The following is a 10,196-nucleotide window of genomic DNA, read 5'->3' as shown; positions in this document are numbered from 1 at the left end:
AAGACAGAATTGCTCATACTATGGTGTGTGGCCAACCACAAACACGTGAATAATGTCAAGACCATCTTTGAGGGTTTCTCAAGCCAAATGAGTAGAAAACGCGGTTCCCTTGGCCTTGGACATTTAGTTACCAACTTACTTGAGAGTCAATTCAAAAATTTGGACATTCAAGAAGTTGCTTTTTACCCTACTTTGCTTAACTCCAAGTTTTTGGGGAGATCTACTTTTCATGAAGTCTTAAACAGGAACCCAACCGAAGGAGCAAGCTCTAGCAGAGGGGGACGGAAAAGAGCACGGATTCCACCACAGCATAGGGACGAGGGACCTGAGGGAGAAGAACCTGCGATAGCAGGAGACCAAAGGGAAGACCAAGCACCGGGGACGGAGGCCCAATTCCAAGCCATCAACACCATGATGGCAGAAATGCGAGACCTGAACCTTCAGACATTCAACACTGTTCAACAAATGGACCATCAGTTCAAAACCTTCGAACAGAACATGGACCGGAGGCTCACGGGCCTTGAATATGTAGCGTCAAACTACTGCGAGCGCAACAACATGCCATGGCCACCTCCCCCGGCCGATCAGTAAGTTGTCTTCTCCACCCTAACTCTTTACACTCATACTTCATGATTTGTGATGCAATGTTGGAACTTATTGCATATTTTTAGTGTGAGGAGGAGGGGTAGACAAACTTACAAAAATTGTATAATTTTAAAATTTTTATTGCGTCGTGTCTAGTTTAGTTTAGCGTTTTCGGGTTTTGTTTATGTTTTTCATTTTTAGGACCTAAAACCGTGAACCTCCTTCGAATCTAAACTTCGTTATTTGTCCTTGAGGGCTGAGAACCGAATCTAAAATTGCATGACAACTAGTTTAGGTGTAGGACACAACCCTTGTATCTGTAAAAGCATGAGCTAAGGTTTGCTTTTAGACCCTACTTTTGAAGAAATGCTAAAATCATTACTTAGGTAGATAACTTAAGAATTGAAGGCATGTGACATTAAACTTGAGTTTGGGGAAAACTAGTAAACACAAAATTGAAATCCAAAGAATTGTGAGTTGAATTTGAGCCTAAGAGCGAACATCAAAAAGCTCTTTTTCTTGACATTTTTGTGTGAATGCTTTGACTTGTGGAAGATTACAGATTTTGCACCTAATACTATGTTGAACCTACATGCAATGATTTGAGATGATAAACAATGAATCAGCCTCATTAGAATTAACCCTTTTTTTTACCTTATTTTTTCTTTTTCATCCACTCTAGGAAGCCCATTTGAGCCTATTTTTTTTTTGTAGTTTATAGATTCTAGATTCTTCTTTCGTTCTAACCTATTTTTGCAAACCACAACTTGGTTTGCTACTTAAACCCAAAATTTTTGCAAAGCTCAAATTGAGCCTTTGTTTTCTTCTATCGCTTTATCTTTGTTTATGGCATTACAGTAGCAAGCCAAAAGGCTAAGAAGTGAATGAGCATCACTATCCCAAAAAGAAAAAAAGAGAAAAATAGAAAAAGAAAAGAAAAGAAAAGAGACGAACAAAAGGGAAGAACTTCATTCCCCAGTTCTTAAAAATAAAAAACGTCTCAAGAAAACATCCCAAAAAGAAAATAAGGGATGAATAAAAAGCCCAGTCACTTCATATTTGCTAAAGCCATTTGAACTTTATTTTTGTAGCGCTAGAACTATTAACCCTTGTTGTACCTTAACCCTCTAACCACATTACAACCCCGATTAGAGGCTGTTTTTGATATCATCGGAATCATATAGCATAGTAGAGGAACTCGGATGAACGTGCAAAATCAACGCAATCCTAAGCAAGAACATAAGCCGAGAGTAAACACTTTGGCCACCAAAATTGTGTGAAATGAGTGAACTACCTATGGTGAGGTGTTTTACTTAGCGATCCCCTTAAACTCGTTTAATTGAACATGTGTCCTTTTGCTTAAAACTATGACCTATGATAATTGAAATGCGGCTTTTGGATATCGTGTCTCTACTTTGTATTTCCGAATGCATGTAATTACAGATGCTCGAAATTGTGTCAAGCACCTAGTCAAACCGGGAGGTCTTCTAGCTTGCTTGTGATTGCGGGTTTAGTTTTTTAGTTTACTTGGGGACAAGTAAAGTTTTAAGTGCGAGGAGGTTTGATAGGGGTCAAAAACCCCTATCTTTGGGTACGGTTTTAGGATGGGGTTTAGCATTATTTAGTTAATAAGCGAGCATTTCTCGCATTTAAATGCTTTTGTGTGAGTTAGTTAGGAATTGGAAACGTTTTATTTATTTTTCGTTGTTTAGGCTCGTTTTATGACCAATCTAGGCAATTACGGCCAAAATAGCATGCATAGAATAATTCCGTTATCTTTTGAAGCTAATTGGTCCGTCAAAAGTCGCACCAAACGAAGCGTTTGCTCAGAATAAGTGATTGACGGATCAATTTAGCCTTTGGACTAATGTTATCTAGAGTTTCTGTACGTGCGCAGGTGTAAGTTCGGGCGAAAAAGGGCATCGACGGCATTCGGCAAGCATCAAGGGCGTGCCAGGCAAAAACGCTCGACGAGCGGGCCTCCGTAGGCCATGCCTGCTCGCCGAGCAGGCCCCTGGAGGCCTACGGAGCCACGATGGACCCTACGACTTCCTACACCAATAAGGACATGAAAATAGGTCAAAAAAAGGGCCGAGCCACGCCTATAAATAGAGTTTTTTCGATGTAATTTAGATATCTTTTATCTTTGTAATTTTCTTAGTTTTCCTCTTGAGAAATCCTCTCCACCTCCTCCATATCCTTCAAACCTCCATTGAAGACACCTCCGAAGCTCCGTTCACCGAGGATTGCTCAAGCTCCATCCTTAAGTCCTAGAAAGACACCTGCATTGGTAGACAGGTTCCCTGAAAGAGATTTTTCTTCTTTTACATTCTGTCTAGCCTCTGATACATGTTATGAATTCTAGGCTTATTGTAACTTCGTGACAATATTCTCCATCTTTGATATATATTATAGTTCTTGTTCATTCAATTGTTTTAATGCTTTAATCTTTGTCTTACGCTTTGTCTGATTGGTTTAACTCATTCGATAATCCCAAAATCAAGTTGGCACATATTGCGAGCTGAATCTGACCTAGTCAGTGCCTATAGGATTGACGACCCTATAGAAGATTAAGCCCAAATTACTGAGCCTTAGAGCTAGTTTCGGCCTTACAAGGGAATCACGAACTAGGGACTTTAGGAGGATAGGTCGGGTTAATCGCCTCGGACACAAGTGACTTAGGTTTTAATTCAATTGCTTAAACAATCTATTTTCATTATCATCGTATCCCTTCACGTTCCTTCGGATAATTGCATTGGTAAAAGATCACTTAGGAGTAGTTTAACTTAATTAGGGGTAGAGTAACTTAATTAGGCGTAGAATAATTTAGTTAGAATCAGATAACTTAGCTAGGAATAGTATAATCCAACCTAGGAGTAGATTAACTTAGCAAAACCAACTCAAAACCCCCTAAGCCTAGATAACACCTGAAACCAAGTAACTCGATACTTGCAGAAATAAATCCTGTGGACGATAACTTGGACTTAACCAGAAATTTATTACTTGATAACGACGGGGTACACTTATCCCTTAGTGAGTTCTCATCTCTAACTTAGGTGAGGGCGCATCAGCAACCAGAAGGAATATGATTGCTATCAGGGAGCTTTGTCAATTTTATGGCAATATTTCAGGACAGGTGGTTAGCTGGAAGAAGTCTGCGGTCTTCTTTAGCAGTTTTATCACGAACCGCAGGGCTTCTTGGCTCACAGCAATTCTTGGAATACGCTGCGCTGATCTCCCTTTCATGTATCTTGGCGTTCCATTGTTCCATGGATCCCCGAAAAGTTTCAGCTTGCCGATCGGTTTCTTAGTAAATTCAGCTCTTGGAAGGGAAGTTCGCTATCCTTTGCCGGAAGACTTACTCTAGTGAAATCAGCGTTAACAGTGGCGCTGATTCACTCCTTCATGATCTACCACATGCCGATTGCTCTCCTTAACAGGCTGAACCGAGCTGTCAGAAACTTCCTTTGGTCGGGTAGTCGAGAGATAAAAAAACTAATAGCGCACTATGCCAAAAACCCATTCAGATGACGGTTAAAAACCGTCATCCCGCAAGATATAAAACTGTCACATGGCTCACTGCCGTCTGTTGATGCTTCAGATGACGGTCACGCTCTGTCATCCGTAATAGCCTCACATGACAGCGACCAAATAACGACATGTCATCTGATCACTACTTATATACGGATTATCTAATAACAACTGTCATGGAATATATGTTCTCATGACACCATTTTTAAATAATATGTCAAAATATTAAGTTAAAATGGAGGTTTATGTTAATGTTATGACAATTTTTGTTTTCTCGACTCTCATCATAACGTAATTCACATGATATAATTTGTATTAAATTATGTCGTTGGAACATAATTAGTATAGCAGTTTGTTATCACTTCTGTATCATTATATAGAAAGTAAGATGACATTTTCTTATAAAAAATTTGTCATTGTTTTTTTGGTTTTTACCTCTTCCATGAACCTGTATATATAACCAAAGTAGATTGTAAATAATGTGAAAATAACCTTTATATATAACAATAAACTTGTACATATGTGAAGATCACAATTCTAACCAAAGGTTTTTCATTACAATACTAAGATTTAACTATATAAGAAGTCTAAACACCTAAACCTTGAACCTCCTGACTTGTTATGCCCATTCTTTGCATGTTTCCTTCCATCCCTTTGCTCCCTGCAACATAAAATACACAAGTTAATTGAATGATGATCTTAATACCAAGTGCCTCTATTGTGCCACACACTTTAATAGTCTAATTATGGCCATTATATGTAATTCATATTGACATAAACTGAGAGTATAAAAGAAGCGGCTCACTAGAGATGCATGAAATTCTGATAGCTCATCATCTGCAGTTTATTGAAAATAAAGTAATTCCTACCATAGAGAGATATTTTCTGTTGAGATGAGAGGAGACAAATAAAGTTAAAAATAAGTTAATAACAAAAGATCACAAGCTGCCATGCACCAACCATATCTGTAGGCATATGCATAAAATTAAAGGCTGCCCAACAAACCCGAGGGTGGTCATCTTGAAACGACGTCAAACGCATATTCACAACTTGATTCAAATAGTCTACCATTATTATCTGTAGAGATGAGCTTATTAAGAAGTTGTTCAACTCAATTTATAACCATCAGAAAATAACTGCAATCAAAATGAAAGTAAAGGATCGACTTTTCTACTAAAATATTCATGCTGCAGTGATTTAAGTAGAAGAAGTCTGTGTTCATGAAGTATGTTAGTTGATCATCCAGAAATAGCAGTACAAGGCAAGACACACAAAAGAATTCAAAAATCCCCTGTTTCCTTTTCCTTTTCCCCTGGACATAAAGATGTGTTTGCAAGAGGGAGTTCTAAGTAATAAAAACAATCAATTTCAAGAGTATCAATTTGGCGTTGTCTCTAACATGAAAACATTATTATAAATAGTTGCATTTCTATTTTATGAGAAACAATCAATCAATTCAAGGGAAAACGAGGACTGATTAATACAAATTTAAAATGATATGTACAATTTAAGCTAAACGTTAAGCTTAAATTCGTATTATTTTGTAAACATTAAGCCTATATTGGTGCTATTTTGTAAGTGAGGCGTAAATTGATGCTATATTGTAAACGTGCCTAAATTGATATTATATTGGTAAACGTTAAGTCTATATTGGTGCTATTTTGAACGTTGAGCCTAAATTAGTACTTCCCTAAAAACCTTAGACCTATTTTGGTATCTTATCCCTAATTTAAATTGTTAAATTAATTTCAATTGTTATAAATTTTCAGGAGTAGACAGATGATATCAAGAACAGGCCCTATAGTTGTTTTAATGGCAGGAGCTTTCTTCTTACTTATAGAAAGCTCCAACACATCACTTTAATTACATAAGCACAACAATAATAGGTGTATGTACAGGTGCAATTACTTCAATTTCAGTATCCACAATTACTCAATTATTTGGTACCAAGAGTTTCATCATTAACCATAATCTTGTGTTTAATCAATTTCATAACCATAATCTATTACTTTAATCCTGTGTTTTTCCTGCAATAATGACAGAACATAAAAAGAAAACAATAACACCAAAATCAAAAATCATGCCAAGCATATTCTAGTTGTGACCAAGTGAATGACTATTCCCTTAAATCAATCAAATATCATGTCTAAAGAAAGTTATCTCTGAAAAATGTCAATTAATTACCTCATTTTCCCGCCACACAAAACCACAAAACCGGAATATATTACTCTTGATCTGAAATGCCTGTGAAAATGAGGAATATAAATTTCATGTGTAAAAGGGGAAAACTTCATAACACATTCACACATTCTAAACACCAATAAGGATCACATTTAAAGGAATGAAGTAGTCCAAACAAGAACAAACTAAATAGCAGTTGAATTACCTTCCTTCTCCTCCCAAATAGAATTGCATGAAATAATTTTAAGGTATAATCAGTCTTCGTTTTGGATAACTTGAATGCAACTGAGAGAAAATAAGTAGAAATCATTTACTTCAGAAAATGGAAAAATGATGTGCATAGAAATATAGGGGAAGTCATCTTAGCAGCAAATTTACAACAACGAGAAATTTCCACATGCTTTCAACCAAGTTGTAAACCTTGCAAAAATAATGTCAATAGGGTACACGTAGCTCAAGCATTTCATGATTTTTTCCAACTATAGAAGAGTGAACAAAAAATTCCCTCTTCCTAAAGGAAGAAATAAACATAGCAGAGCATTTAGTTCTTCCTCAGTTGTCTGAAAATCAAGAGTGTTACACTAAATTTAGAATTTAAACCATTACATGCTTCCATTGACCAATATCATGCCATAGTTTACACATCAATTCAAATTTCACATACAATAGATCACAGGTACCTGAACCAGAGTTTCTCATAAGCATTGAATACATGATCCTAAATACCTGAGCCAATAATACTTACCGATGGATTTGAGAATGGTCGTAGAAGAAGACATCTAGAGATACTGGAGAGATAGATATGATTACAAATTTCAGAGATGGAGATGGAGGGAGCAAGATGAGATGGATTCTAGAGAAACGAACAGACAAAATAAGAAATTAGGTTTTCATTTTGCCTTTTATATCCCGTCTAAAAGATTGGGCGCGTTAAAATTTTGGGAAATTTTTGCTCCCCCGCTTTTCTAATATTTGGTTGCCGCTTTTCTGATTTTCAGTTAACAATGACAGTCATTTATCCGCAATGTCGTCTGATGGTTAAGTGACTTTTCCATTAAAATCGCGTTCTTTTGGGATGACAGAAGCGAGTAATCGTAACGTCATCTAAGAATCAAGCGCATTTTTAAGTACGCCATCAGATGACATAGAGTTAAAATATTGTCACGAAAAATATTCAGACGACACGAAAACAAATGTCTGTCATCTACATTGTGTCATGTGAAAGGGAAAATGGCATAGTGACAGTTTCTTGGGAGACCTGCAGTAAACCGAATGATCAGGGGGGATTGGTATCTAGAATTTCAGGCACTATAACACGACTTTGCTGGGGAATGTGTTGGGAACTCCTGCAGGGCGACTCCTTTGTGATTAATTTATTGAGACTGCGGTTTTTCTCTGCATCCGATCAGCCGCGTCAATACTTAGTGAACTCCTCGGTTTGGGGCCATGTAAAGCTAGTTATCGGTCTATTCTTAGTCAGGTTCACTGGTGGATTGGCTCTACCTCGTCCCTCAACTTCTGGATTGACAATTGGATATCCCCTATAGTGGCGGATCATCTTGAGATAAGCACCAAACAGCAGGCCACTATATACACTTGCGTGGATGATCTACTTACAGGGGACAATTGAGATAACCTTGAACTCATTACCACATACATTCGTTCGTCTATCCATCGCACGCGCAGGGGTCTGGAGGACACCGATTGGTGCATTTGCTGACCTTCTGAAAATGGGGTCTTCACAGTGAAGAGATATTATAGTTTGCTTATGGAGTCATCCTCTTTGGTGCCGCCTTGGTCAAAATTCATTTGGGGCCGTCACATTCCTCCGAGTCGTTCTACCTGCTGTTGGCGGATACTTCTTGGTCGGATTGCTACTCTCGATTTGCTGCAGAAACGCAGGGTGGCGTGGGCATCACGTTGTGCACTCTGTAAGGCGGGTAACGAATCCATTGACCACTTGTTCGTTTTTTGCCCTATTGCTGCTGCTTTATGGGGATTAGTTTGCGGGTTGTTTGGTCTAAACAGGCCTCCCCCTTCAGCCTTCAATTCGTTCTTCAAAATTCTGCAGACCTTCAGGGTGCGTCGTGCCCTCTCAGCCCGCTGGTCTTTGGCAATTGTAACGTGTCCTTGGTTTCTTTGGCAGGCTCGAAACCGAGCCGTGTTCGACGAAGAGCTTCCTTCAATCCAAAATTTATGTTTTCGGTTTCGCCTTCTCCTACGGGAGCCCTACGCGGTGAAAGCAGCAAGGTCCCTGCCAGCTCCGGATTTTAAACAGGTCCGCTTGGTTCCACCAAGCCCGGGCTGGCTTAAAGTTAACACCGACGGCTCTGCCAGGGGTGCGCCTGGTTTGGCAGGGAGGGATATTCCGTACGGGTAGAGGGTTTGCTAGGGGTTGTTTCGCTTTCTTCATCCCTGACAGCTACGCACATGTTGCGGAACTTAGAGCGGTTATCTTTGCCGTTGAGATTGCTTGGGAAAAAAACTGGGTTCGTTTATGGATTGAATCGGATTCCTCAAATATAGTTCAGCTGCTAAGGCATCGTTCTACTCAGGTCCCTTGGATAAAACGTCAAGAATGGCTCCACTGTCTGCACCTCTGCTCGCTAATGGAGATTGTGGTCACACATATACAGGGAAGGCAACCGTGCTACGGACACCTTAGCTAGTTTTGGGGTCACTGCTACTGAGCTAATCTGGTGGCACTCGGCGCCAGTTTTTTGCCACTCATTTATTTTTTATGACCTTTGTAACATTGCTCACATTCGCTCTCTTTAGACTCCTTCTTGTACTATTTTTTAATTTTTTAATATATTCGGGGTGCCAATGATGTGATATCAAAAGCACAAGAGCATGGAACAAAGGAGCTTGGAGTTAAGGAGCCCAGTAGAAGCATGAGGGATCCATTGGAGCTGTCAATTGGACCTATGACGAAGAATCGTGCAAAGAAAGACCAACAAATGCTTAATGGACTCATCTTGAGCTTCTTTAAACAAGGAATGAATTCTAGCGAAGTCATTAAAGATGGTGTGTCTTTGTGTTGTATCCAAGCCCAAGCCCATAATAGTGATATGTAAAAAGGTTGATCATATTTTAAGAGAAGCTTTGGACTTGCATGTGTTTGGCATGTGCAAAACCCATTGGGACTTATTAAAATTAATACTATAACCTTATAGGTTTGATTGGGCTTATTTCTAGCTAATTAAAAGGCCCAAATAATGTTAATTAGTGGGCTGAAATTGGGCTCTAAAGGACAAAAACGAATTTAATATTTTTCCTTGTCTAATTAGGATTTCTTTTACCTTGGTGCACTAGGATTCAACTTCCTTTTTAGTTTAGGTTTAGGTTTATTTTGTAGCCTATGTAAAGGCTTGTATTCTTCATTATTTTCATCAATCATAAATCAATATTTTTATGAACAAAAGTTCTTCTTTTCCTTTGGGAATTATTTTCAATCCGGGATTGAATTCTTTATTGTGAGCTTGAGAGACCGGGTCATCATTCTTGCAATATTATCTTGATCGTGAACAAGTATTTTGGTAAGGTACTTGTGAATCGCCAAACACTCAGGTTCCAATTTAATTATTCGAAGGTGTAAGGTCAGATCTCCTTTCATTGTCTTTAATTCTTTGGGATTGGTTTGTTATCACCAATTTATGTTTGTTATTTGATTCTATTAATTTCTTAAGATAGATCGGGAAAACTTGTTGATTTGGTTATTATCTCTTTTTCATAACCAATATCACATCAATTGGTATCAGAGCTTTGGCTCTTAAGGAATTTGTTGTTTTTGTTTTGTTTGTCGAAATTTAAAAAAAAAAAAAATTACCCCAATCTAGAGTCTTTAATTATTGATCGAGTTCCTCATACCTTTGCATCTAGTTATTTAGGTTCTTAGT

General features: G+C 38.2%; 1 long non-coding RNA gene across 1 annotated transcript; it reads right to left on the bottom strand.

Annotated features, from left to right (window-relative positions):
• Positions 1-4,740: 4,740 nt before the first annotated feature.
• Positions 4,741-7,154, bottom strand: LOC136219862 (uncharacterized). Its single transcript, XR_010684303.1, has 4 exons — positions 7,043-7,154; positions 6,503-6,582; positions 6,301-6,360; positions 4,741-4,777 (listed from the first exon to the last, which is right to left on the bottom strand). It is a non-coding gene; the product is annotated as an uncharacterized lncRNA (long non-coding RNA).
• Between the last annotated feature and the right edge of the window lie 3,042 nt (positions 7,155-10,196).

The sequence above is a fragment of the Euphorbia lathyris genome, chromosome 1 (genome assembly GCF_963576675.1).
Source record: "Euphorbia lathyris chromosome 1, ddEupLath1.1, whole genome shotgun sequence".
NCBI classification, from domain to species: domain Eukaryota; kingdom Viridiplantae; phylum Streptophyta; class Magnoliopsida; order Malpighiales; family Euphorbiaceae; genus Euphorbia; species Euphorbia lathyris.
Note: the sequence above shows the minus strand (reverse complement) of the source record. Positions and strands in the feature narration are given on the sequence as shown.